The sequence below is a fragment of the Macaca fascicularis genome, chromosome 4 (assembly GCF_037993035.2).
Source record: "Macaca fascicularis isolate 582-1 chromosome 4, T2T-MFA8v1.1".
In the NCBI taxonomy this organism is placed as follows: domain Eukaryota; kingdom Metazoa; phylum Chordata; class Mammalia; order Primates; family Cercopithecidae; genus Macaca; species Macaca fascicularis.
Window position 1 is genome coordinate 137,216,509 of NC_088378.1, and position 12,356 is coordinate 137,228,864.

Consider the following 12,356-nt stretch of genomic DNA (forward strand, 5'->3'; position numbering starts at 1 on the left):
CTTTCTTTCTTTCTTTCTTTCTTTCTTTCTTTCTTTCTTTCTTTCTTTCTCTCTCTCTCTCTCTCTCTTTCTTTCTTTCTTTCTCTTCTTTCTTTTCTCTTCTCTTCTCTTTTCTTTTCTTAATAGAGACAGCATCTCCCTATGTTGCCCAGGTTGGTCTTGAACTCCTGGGCTCAAGCAATCCTCCTGCTTTGGCCTCCCAAAGTGCTGGAATTACAGGCATGAGCCACCACGCCCGGCCTGGACATGCTCATTTGCCTATGTTTCACATACTATTTCATGTCCAAAATTCACACAAATATTCCTGAAGTTCTGCCAAGAGAGGCACAGTCCCTCAGTGCAGCCCCTGGAGGAAGCCCACAGGGCTGACGTTTGGAACAGAGTGCTGGCCTCCTCTGCCACAGCCCAAATGAGCAACGGTCAGAGAGGCCTCAGGGCCAGGGAACGAGGGGGTCCTCGGGAGAGAAGGGAAATCCCAAGCTGACACAGGCCTGGAGTGCCCATCCCCGAGCTACTGCCTCATAGACGCCCATTACCAAGGCAGTCCTGGGGGGGTGCCCTCTCCACCCTTACATTCCTCAGGTGGCAATTTTGTGATTTGGTTGCTCCCTGTCCAAATTGTCTTGGCCCTGTTTGGCAGGAAAGAAGGAAGTCCCCTATGATTTGCCACCCGCCCCCGGCCCTGTCCAGGGGCCCCCAAGCTGAGCCAAGCCAGCTTTGCAGCTTACCAGGACAGCTGGTGCAAGGGGGAGGGGCTGTCAACACCCAGGCCATGCTGGGGCTGGCAGAAAGGTCCACCCAGCTGTCAGGGCCAATGACAAGGGGCTGGCAAGGGGGCAGAGGCAGGGATCCTGGGCCCTGTAGGGTAGGGGAGGCCTCCTATTAGAGGTGCCCCGTCTGGGGCAGGGCCAAGTGGGGCAGGTGAGATGGCGGCCAGTCATCCAACACCTGGGGAGCAGGCAGCAGTGGCAGCCCAGTGTCCGATGAAGCTGATGATAGAGGTGACACCAGATATCCTGCTGGTGGTGGCGGGGGAGCGTGGGGAGGGCTGGGGAAGGGGCTGCAGGAAGCGGGAGAGCCAAATTTAGCCCCATGCTTTCGAATCCCAGCTCTATCACACGCTCACCAAGAGACCTCGGCAGGGAGCTGCAAGTCCCTCCGCAGCCTCAGCTTACCCATCTGAAGATGGAGTGCTATGAAGGCAAAGGGGAGCCTGGCACAGTGCTAGCACATAGTTCATGCTCAATAGACATCGTGTTGTCATTATGGAAGCTGGGACTGCTGAGGGCTCAGTAGGGGTAACCACGGTGGTGGCGGCTAAATACTGGGCAGATCCACTGACTGGCAACTCCAGGGACAAGGACACAGTGTATGTCACTCACTGCTGAATGGCCCGACGCCTAGTTCAGCACACAGCACACCACACGCAATACATATTCATTTAACATTCAAAAGGATGAACGCGTGAGAGTAAAACTACAAACCAGCAGCCACTAAGACGGCTTGTCAGCTAATCAGAGGATCCAGAGTAAGAATCTGAGCTTAAATCTAACCGCTTCCTGGCTGTGCAACCTCAAGCAAGTCATTTCAGCCCTGAGAACCTCAGCTTCCTCGTCTAGGAAATGGGAATAATGATCATTAATAAATACCATCCCCACAGGCTTGTGGCAAGGCTCAAAGCAGAAATGGATATGGAAATAGAGGGGGTACTGCCAGTGTCATTCTATCAGGTGGGGTACCCATCTCTCAGCAGCTGTAGGTGCTGGCTGCCAACAGCTCACAGCTGCCCCCTTCCCCTGAGAGCTGCCCTCAGCTTATAGAAGCTGCCTCATCTGGGGATGCAGGGGGAGGCTAGGCCCTTCCCTGGGAGCAGCTTGCAGACAACGACCACCCGCTAAGGGGTGACCAAGGTCTGGCCCCTTGTCTGGAGGAAGGTAACCCTGTGAGACTGGCTGTTTATAATCTAGAGCTCTCCGTGGGATCCTAGCTGTAAGCACATCTTTTCCTGCTCTAATATGAGCATGCCTGCAATAAATCATTTGCCCGGGAATTCTTGTCTCAGCTCTGCTTCCAGAAGACCAGACCTGAGACAGAAAGTATTTTGTAAACAATGACACACTAGGCACAAATATGTGTTTTTAAATTTTTTTTTTTTTTTTAATTTTAGGAAACATTGAAAGTAGAGGAGTTAGCCATGTGAGAGGAGGAGGCGATCAGCTCTGTGGGCAGGGTTGAGGGGCAGGGGAAGGCCAGTCATGCTGTTCTGCCCCCACCCAAACCCTGCCTTCATGGAACGCTTGGGCAGGTAAGGGAGACAGACAAGAAACCAACAAGAGCATAATGTCAGGGATAAGTGCTATGAAGACAATAAAGTAGGATCAGAGGATGGGGGACAACGAGGACTATTTTTTATGAGACGGTCTGGGAGGCCTCTCTGAGGGGGTGATGTGGGTGGAGATGCGAACATCATGAGCCATGCAGGCCTTTGGGGAAGAGAATTCCAGGCATAGGGAATAGGAGTGCAAAGGTCCTGGGGTAGGGTGTTTGAGGGGCCCAAGAAATGACATGGGGATCAGTGAGGCTAGGATGTACAAGAGGAGGTCTGAGGTACTGGGCAGCCGGATCACATAGGGCCTTGTAGGCAATTATAGGGCTTTTTTTTTTTTTTTTTTTTCTGAGACAGAGTCTTGCTCTGTCACCCAGGCCGGAGTGCACTGGTACGATCTTAGCTCACTGCACCCTCCACCTCCCAGGTTTGAGGGATTCTCCTGCCTCAGGCTCCCGCATAGCTGGGACTACAGCTGTGTGCCACCACGCCCGGCTAATTTTTGTAATTTTAGTACAGATGAGGGTTCACCATGTTGGCCAGGCTGGTCTCGAACTCCTGACCTCAGGTGATCCACCCACCTCGGCCTCCCAAAGTGCTGGGATTACAGGCATGAGCCACTGTGTCTGGCCTGTTATAGGACTTTGGGCTTTATTCGGAATGGCAGGGGAGTCATTGAAGAGCTTTAGCAGAGGAAGGATGTGATCTGATTTAAGTTTTAAAGGACCTTTGGCTGGTGAGGCAAGGACAGGGCAGGAAGACCAGGTAAAGACTGCTGCAAACATCTAGGAGAGGATAGTGGAGGCTGAGAAGGGAAGGCAGCAATGGAGGTGACAAGAAGTAGGTGGATTCTGGGTGTTTTGAATGTAGAATTGAAGGACTTACTGATGACAAGATGAGGTGTCAGAGACAGACAAATGCAACTCCCAATTTACAGAGAGGACAGAAGAACATACTAAACAACACCAAAGGGATGCAATCAACAAAATCCAGTCTGCAGGAAACACAGCAGGACAAACCACCTGCTTTCTCCCATAGATAAACTGCAAAAGAATAAGAAAAGATGGAGAGGAGAACTATGGATTGAAAGAGACTAAGACATATCAATCGATCACAATGTGTGAACCTTACCTGGAACTTGATTTAAACAAACTATTTGAAAAACAAGAAGACATACCTCAGACAACAGGGAATGTGAATACTAAGTGAATATTTGACTATATAAAGGAATTAATACTTATTGAGCATAATAATGGTATTGTGATGATGTTAGAAAAGTCCTTATCTTTTACAGAAATATCTTGATTGAGATGAGACTGGACATGTGTTGGTATCTGTTGATGCTAAGCCATGAGTCTATGACTGTTATATAACATTTTCTCTACTTCTGTAAATGCTTATGATGTTTCACAATAAAAAGTTTGCAAATAAAAGAAGAGGAAACAGAATCCAAGGGAGGGGGTTGAGTGGCCCTAGGCCCCTCAGTGAGTCACTGTCAGGGCCAGGACCTCAGCCTAGACCCCCAACCCCCAGCCCTCCAGCCCTGCCTCGGCTGCCCCTCTTGTCCTCAGTGGCTTGTCAAGGCTAGGCTCCGGAAACCCAGGATGAAATGTGTGACCTCAGGGAAGGCCCAGATTGGGCAGAGTGGGGCTGAGGTATGCAGGGTCTTTGCCAGGCCCTGCAAGGAGAAGCAGGCCCTGGGCCACCTGTCCCAAAAGGTCCAATGAGGTGGACCATTTAAAATGCCCTGCAGCAGCAATCCAGGCTGGCTGTCCCACCAGCCTCACCGCCCATGTCCGCTCTCGTGTTCCTGTGCTGATTTCCTCCCCAGCCCCTGAGCCCACCACTCACATTCCACCTTTGCATCTTGTTCCCTGCTGTCGCTCTGCCTGGAATGTACCCCGCACTCCCCCCATCTCTGGATCTGACCATCCTTTCCTTCCAGGTCTGCCTTCTGCAGAAGACAACCCTCCTTCAGTCTTCCAGAACACACCTGGCTCCAGTCTCTGAGACAGGAGATTATCCCCACTCCTTGACGACAGGTGCTGAGACACGGAGTCTCACAAGCACAGCTTCTGGAGTCAGACTGCATGGCTGTGAATCTGGCTCAGCCACTAACTCACTGTGTGACCTCAGGCAAGTCACTTAACCTCAGTTGCCCCATCTGTAAAATGGGGATAACCGCATGAGGTTACTAAGAGGACTAAATGAGTTAATAAATACGGATAAACAAAAGAGTGCCTGGCACATGTCAGGGATCCCTGGCCCCTCCTTTGTGTCCCTACAGGACTCCCCAGTGGTACGCAACCACCACTTTGCCAGATACCCCACTTCCACCATACTCCTTCTGCAACCCTCCTGATACCCAGATGTTACCTCACCTTACCCCCGTTCCCATCCCGCCAGGTGTCAGGCACCACAGGTCTGGGAGGAGGGAGAGGGGAAACAAGCTCAGGAGGGGACCAGTTAAGAACCAGTCACAAATAAAAACTCTCCAAACATACGTGGCAGTATGTGACTCAAATGCCATCAGATTAAGGGGAATGCAGTTTACGTGCTCATTTTTTTAGCTTTCTAAGAAAAAAATTCCCAGTATCATCAAGTGCAGTTTTAATTTGTTTCCTCATGAGTAATGATATTTGTTTATAAAATGCAGACAGCACAGAATGGCTGAAAGAAAGTGGATGCATTCTCCCTCCATCCCGGCGATAGGCTTCCCCCGCAGGTAAGCTCTAATCACAATCAGGTATGCAGCCTTCTACGCATTGTTATGTAAATATGAACAGAGAGGAACACATGTACATGTACTTTAAACATTGAATCATACTACACACACTGTTCTACAAAGCCACTTGCTTTAACTTATCAGTACGTCGTGACCATCTTTCCACACTGGTAATAAGCTCCGCCCTGTCTTGTCTCAGTGTCCCCAAGCACCTGAAGTGGTGCCTGGCAGGGAGCAGACATCCAGAGAGATCCGTTGACTAAATCCCAGAACGAACAACTGCCTGAAATCACAGCACACAAAGAGGTCTTGACTTTGTCACTGGTCCCCCTGACAGACATCTAGTTTCGCTACACTGACTGTCTCTGCTCAGCTAATCTTTGCACCCTGCTCAGAGTGTACCTGTGGGATAAGTCCCAAAAAGTGGAATTGCCAAGTCAAAACTGTGACCACTGTTGCCAAAAACACAGTGCTAACGTATGCTCCCTGACTGACGTGAGAGTTCCAGTTTCCCACGCCCTCTGCCAGATGAGAGCTTTCTTAGATGAGGACTTTTATTTCTTAAATGGATTAACCCTATTTAGCGATTCCACCCTTGATCACCACATCTCCCTTTGTCCCACCTGCATAAATGAGAAAAGTACTGTTTTATTATTTCTCAGCATCAGTAAGGAGCCAAAATCCACAAATAAGGGGCTACTCTCTAGCCAGTATAGAAAGTTAACAGATGGGAAATTTGGAACATCTCACCTGTTTCTAAAAGTGGATGTGTTAATGTTTTAAAACTGTCAACTTCAAACAAGTATCTATTGATTCTTCCCCCACACTCAAGAAGAGAAAATTCTCACCCTCTCTCTCCACTCCTCCCTATCCCAGCCTACACTGGCCACATTTAGTCAATAAAAATTCAGGGCCAGGGACGGTGGCTCATGCCTATAATCCCAGCACTTTTGGAGGCTGAGGCGGGCAGATCACTTGAGGTCAGGAGTTTGAGACCAGCCTGGCCAATATGGCGAAACCCCATCTCTACTGAAAATACAAAAATTAGCTGGGTGTGGGCATGGTGGCAGCCACCTGTAATCCTAGTTACTCAGGAGGCTGAGGCAGGAGAATAGCTTGAACCTGGGAGGCGGAAGTTTCAGTGAGTTGAGATCGTGGCATTGCACTCCAGCCTGGGCAACAAGAGCAAAACTGCGTCTCAAAAATAAATAAATAAAATAACGGCCGGGCGCGGTGGCTCAAGCCTGTAATCCCAGCACTTTGGGAGGCCGAGATGGGCGGATCGCAAGGTCAGGAGATCGAGACCATCCTGGCTAACCTGGTGAAACCCCGTCTCTACTAAAAAAAAATACAAAACACTAGCCGGGCGAGGTGGCGGGCGCCTGTAGTCCCAGCTACTTGGGAGGCTGAGGCAGGAGAATGGCGTGAACCCGGGAGGCGGAGCTTGCAGTGAGCTGAGATCCGGCCACTGCACTCCAGCCTGGGCGACAGAGCAAGACTCCGTCTCAAAAAAAAAAAATAAAATAAAAATAAAATAAAATAAAATAAAATAAAATAAAAATTCAGGACACCTAGTTAAATCTGAATTTCAGATAAATGACGAATATAGTTTTTTTTTTATTATTAAAAATATGTCCTGTGGAATGTTTGGGACATACTTAGACTAAAAAATAACAAAAACACATCTGTCGTTTTTCTGAAATTTAAAATTCCCTGAGTATCCTGCATTTTATATAGAAAGACTACCCTGGCCCCTACCCAGCATTTTAATATCAAGTGATTTTTAGCCTGGACAATGTAGTAAGACCCCAGCTCTACAATAAAATTGAAAAATTAGCCGGGCATGGTAGCACATCACCTGTAGTTCCAGCTACTCAGGAGGCTAAGGTGGGAGGATCCCTTGGGCCCAGGAGGTCAAGGCTACAGTGAGCTATGATGGTGTCACTCACTCCAGCCTGGGTGACAGAGCAAGACTCTGCCTCTAAAAATAAAATAATAATAACAATATGGAGTGATTTTAAAATAATAGCCAAGGTAGGCCGGGCACAGTGGCTCACGCCTGTAATCCCAGCACTTTGGGAGGCTGAGGCAGGTGGATCACAATGTCAGGAGTTCGAGATCAGCCTGGCCAAGATGGTGAAACCCTGTCTCTACTAAAAATACAAAAATTAGCCGGGTGTGCTGGTGGGCACTTGTAATTCCAGCTACTCAGGAGGCTGAGGCAGAAAATTGCTTGAACCCAGGAGACGGAGGTTGCAGTGAGCCAAGATGGCGCCACTGCACTCCAACCTGGGCAACACAGTGAGACTCCATCTCAAAATTAATAATAATAATAATAATAATAATAGCCAAGGCCTCCTCTGCCCTCCCAGTTTTCAGGTATCCTGCAGCCCTTCACACCCAAGGTTGAGGTCTTCAGAGGCAGCACCCAGGGGAGGGTGGAGGGGAGCCCCCACCCCAGTCCCCAGCCCAGCCCTCCCCTCCAGGCCACCCTGCCCCTGGCTGGAAACCAGCCACAAAGTGTCCACAGCAGGTGGGTCTGAAGTGGCTAATGGGTTTTCTTCATTTGGCTTTCCAGTACATTCTAAATTGCTCCCCACAGACACGCTCCCTTTCTGGAAATGGCACCAGCAACTTCCCTGGCATTAGAGGTCCTGTCTCCCCAGAGCCAGCTGAGGCCAGGCTCCAGTTGATCTTGTCCCTTCAGCCCACCTCTGGGTTCCTCCCAACCCATCTTTCCTGGTGGTGAACACTATCTGTTGCCCCATGGGGTGGGTGCTGTCAGCAGGCGACCTCAGTGGGCAGATGCTTCAGGGACTGCTGCTGCCACAGAGTCACCTGCCAGAAGGCATGCCCAAACCCAATGCCTGATGGGCACAGGATGCTGGGGTCTAGGGCCTGACTCTCCCAAGAAAATGGGCATGACCTGAAAGGCTACTCTAGCCCCAGGGCACCCTGTTGCCTGTTGGGACTGCATCAGAGTCCACTTCCGCTTCATCCAGTCCCACTTCCTTCCCTGCTTTCCACAGTGAAGCTCTAGGACTCCTCCCCTACCTGCCTGCCAATCCTCATGGCTACTTCCTGGGACCCTAACCTGCCCCCAGGTCCGCAGCCCAGCCCTCCCCTCCAGTCCACCCTGCCCCTGGCTGGAAACCAGCTATGAAGTGCCCATGGTGGGTGGGTCTGATGTGGCTAATGGGTTTCCTTCATTCAGCTTTCCAGTATATTCTAAATTGCCCACAGCAAACCCATATTATTTTGGTAATAAGAAAAAATAATAAAAGCTACTTTTCTTTAAGAAAAATGTAAAACCAAACCAAGCAGCGTCCTTCTTATCTGGTATACCCACTCCTCCCCCAACTCCTCCACCTGGTTCCCCAGGGAGGGCCCCCCAAATCAGTGAATGCCCACACCCCTAATGTCCTCTCCTGTCCCTTCTGTCCTTCCAGACCTGTAGCCAGTTTCACTTCTCCAGGGAAGGCTTTCTACCACCAACTCATTCTTGCTGTGGGGATACCTGCAAACTTCCGAATGGGTTCCTCATCTCCTAATGGGAGAAGAGTGCAAAATATGTCCTGATATTGGTGAGGAGAGAAAGTAGATGATAGGACCAACAGTCACTCACTCAGTCCACAAGCCAGAGCTGGGTTTACTCTGTGCCAGGCCATGGGGCCACCGGAAACAGCACACAGACTCTGCCCCCACAGACCCCACAGCCCAGCAGGGAGAGGCCATCTACGTGATGGGAGAAGCCCGAGAGGACACTACGTGATGGGAGGGTTCCTAGGGGAGGCAGCCAGGCTGTGGGGAGGGGATTCATGGGTGGGGCTCCCAGCCCACTGGGGAAGCCTCTGGAGGGAAAAGGAGCCTCAGTGGGCTCCCGAGGGTGAGAGATTTGGGTGGGAAGGAAGAGGGAGAGGAGGAGACAGGAACAGCCTGTGCAACGGCCTGCAGGTGACAGAAGCCCCACTTGCCTGAGGAACTGAAAGCAGCTCAGGGCAGCCGGGGGCAGAGGGAGGGCGAGAAGGGAGAAACGGCCTGGCTGTGGGAACGGTGGCAGAGCCATGCTAGGGAGACTGCATGGCTGTCAAATAGTAACGCGGGCCATTGTGGAATGAATGAATGATTGAGTGACTGAATGTGAACTCTGGGAAATAGCTGGCACCCTAAAGGAGAGGATTGAGTCCCCACTTGGGCTTTCCCTCTATTCCCCAGGACCAAAGAGCCACCCAAACCAGACAGTTCTCTTTAGGCCCTTCCTAAGCCTAGAAATGTTGACGTCCTTCACAGACACAGGCCTGTGGCTAGGCCAGAACCCTTGGTGGCAGCCTCTTCCTCTGAAGTGGGTTTGCTCCTCCACACACTAGGGTCATGAGACCCCTGAGAGCTTGCTATGAAGACCCCAGAGGCTGAGGACGGCCTGGCTTGGGCCTTCCCAGCTTCCCTGATGTTGACCTGGATTTTCCCAAGGACTGGGACAGAGGCAGAGACCCTGGTCTAAGGTTGGCACCCCAGGAAGAAAGTGCCAACCCAGCAGCCTGAGGAGAGCCAGACCTTCACATCAGGCATTCCCCCAAGCCAGGACCAGGCCTGGACACTCAAACCAGGGGCCCATAAGACTCTCTGGAGCCAGCAGGTTGCAAGACTATCTCCAAAAGCCATAGATGCCCATCAACTCCAGGCTTAGGAAGGGCCTAGCCAGGCATGGTGGCTCAGGCCTGTAATCCTAGCACTTTGGGAGGCTGAGGTGGGCAGATCACCTGAGTTCCGGAGTTCAAGACCAGCCTGACCAACATGAATAAACCCCGTCTCTACCAAAAATACAAAATTAGCCGGGTGTGGTGGTGCATGCCTGCAATTCCAGCTACTTGGGAGGCTGAGGCAGGATAATCGCTTGAACCTGGGAGGCAGAGGTTGCGGTGAGCTGAGATCGCGCCATTGCACTCCAGCCTGAGCAACAAGAGCGAAATTCTCTCTCTCTCAAAAAAAAAGGAAGGGCCTAAAGAGAACCGCCTGGTTTGAGTGGCTCTTTGGTCCTGAGGAATAGAGAGAAAGCCCAAGAAGGGGCTCGACCCCCTCCCTCAGGTTGCCAGCTATTTCCCAGAGTTCACATTCACTCATTCAATAAGTCATTCATTCCACAAATTATTTACTTGGTGCCAAACCCTGCTTTGGTGCAGGGGCAATGACAGGGATGAATCAGACAGATTCCCAGCCTGAAGGTACTTCCAGTCTAGAAGGAGATGAACAAAACGAATAACCCAGCCACAAGGCAGTCCAAGAACATAGGGCAGGGGGCAAGGATCTCACCTGCGGTATCAGGGAAGCTGCTGGAGGCGGTGGCTTGAGAGTGGTGATTTGGACATGTGATAGAAAGGCCAGGATGGAGGATGGAAGCTAAATCGCTGACAGACAGTCGTGTTTGCACCCCAGCTGTGCCAGGGGCTGGGGCAATGTGGGTTATTTATGGTTGTGCCTAGAAATAAGCGGCCATATGTGTCACTGCCTATGTGGTGCAGAGCTGGGCTGTTGTGGGTAGGGGCAGCTGGGGCTTGAAGCTGGGTCTGGCCAAGCTCCCGGGTTTGCCACCATGTCCCCTACACCCTGATGACCCTTTAACCTTTTCACAGCCTCTTGTAAGGTGAAAATAAGGGACAGAGACAGCTCCAACAGGCAGCAAGTGACCTGGGGCTTGCAGGGAGGGCAGTGCCCAGCAGCCCATGGCTTCTGTATCTGCGGGCCTTTTAGCATCATCACCTCCTTCTTGCCTCCTCCTCCCTCCCCGCTCCCATCCCAGCTGTGGGGGAAGGGGTAGGGGACAGAAGGAAATACCTTTAACCATAAGCCAGACAGGCATCATCTGCTGTGTTTCTCCCCAGCCCACTCTGATCCATAAATAGCCTACGCACCAAGCTGACACCAGCCCACCCACCCCTTCTGGTAGCAGTCCAGAGACCCGGACCGCCCGGGCCCAGGCCCCAGCTTCCCAAGGAACCTATTTCGGGCGCTTTTCCTGGGGTAAGGGCCTCCGTTGCCGGCTCGCTCCCCCAAGGGACCCAGCGCAGGGGCATCCTGACACTGCCTGGGTGATGCCCGAGAACTCTGTCCCCTGAAAGCATCCCCGGACGCGCACCCACTTCTCTCCAGGCAACTGCCCAACCCTTCCTGGGCTCTGGCCCAGGGAGATGTCAGTCCCGGCGCCCACTTCCAACACGCACTCCCTAACTGGACACCCACACACACAACCCCCCCGCCCTCTATTCAAGGGCCAGACCCCCTACCTGGGGGCAGGACAGCCAGGCACCATCGGCGGCGCCTCCGGGCTACGCGGGACGTCTGGGGCTCGGCCTCAAGCCCGGTCGACTTCCCGGGGGAGGAGGGGGCTGGCGCTGCCGCCGCCACCGCGTCTCTCTGGGATGTCGACGGGGCTGCGGGAAGGAGGAAGGTCAGAGTCGAGGCGGAGAGGGGGGAAGGATGAGGAGGAGGCGTGCACAGAGCAGCGCAGATTAGAGAGGCATTTTTAGCGAGCCAATGGCAGCGCGGCAGGGCGGCGCGGTGGCTGCGCAGGTGGACGCGCGGCTGCTGCCTGGGAGGCAGCAACCAGTTTGGCAGGCGCCGGGGGTGGCGGGTGGCGGGTGGCGAGTGGGGTCCGGCTCCCCGCCGCTTCAGCGGACCCCTGCCCCAGCAGTCTTGCTTGGTTCCCTCCTCCGGGGGCTGCCCGCGGCCCCGCGCGTGCTGGGATTCCTCCCGCGCGCCCTCCTCCCTAGCCCTCCCAACTGGCGCGCTCGGAACCCGGGGTGTTGCTCCCCGCCTCTTTCCCCATCTCCCCACCGCCCTGGCCTTTCCTCCTTTCCCGAGCCTCGGCGTCCCTTGGTGCGTGCGGGTGCCTGTGTGGTGGCTGCGCCACTGCCCACCGATGCCCACCCCTCCCGCAGCTTCTGCCCTGTGACCCCATGGGGCAGGGTCGCTAACCCTTATGTCCTAGTTCCAGCAGGACCGTCTGCCGCCAAGCAAACTCCAGGCCATGTCCTTGGGGCTCTCTAGGGAGCTTGGGGCCTAACAGGGGACCCTCAACGGCCTTCACTCTTCCGAACTTGAGCCCTGAATGCTGCCTGGAGCCTGGACGCTGCAGGGGGGAGCGGGGCACGTACCTATTGAAGGCCTGTTCTGTATCAGGCACTGATGAGGAGCTGGACTGCAGCAGAGGACAGAACAGACCAAAACTCTGCCGTCTCATAGTTCACACATGTGAGGGAAGATGGATATTCAGTATCAGCAGCTAAGAGTGATTTTTTGTTTTGTTTT

General features: G+C 52.8%; 1 protein-coding gene across 2 annotated transcripts in view; it reads right to left on the reverse strand.

Moving 5' to 3' along the window:
- PACSIN1 (protein kinase C and casein kinase substrate in neurons 1) overlaps positions 1-11,499 on the reverse strand; it is a 68,900-nt gene extending 57,401 nt beyond the window's left edge. For both annotated transcript variants that reach the window (XM_015449546.3, XM_015449547.3), the window contains exon 1: positions 11,333-11,499. The gene's annotated coding sequence lies outside the window, so the exon portion shown is untranslated. The remainder of the gene's footprint in view (positions 1-11,332) is intronic.
- Positions 11,500-12,356: the final 857 nt, after the last annotated feature.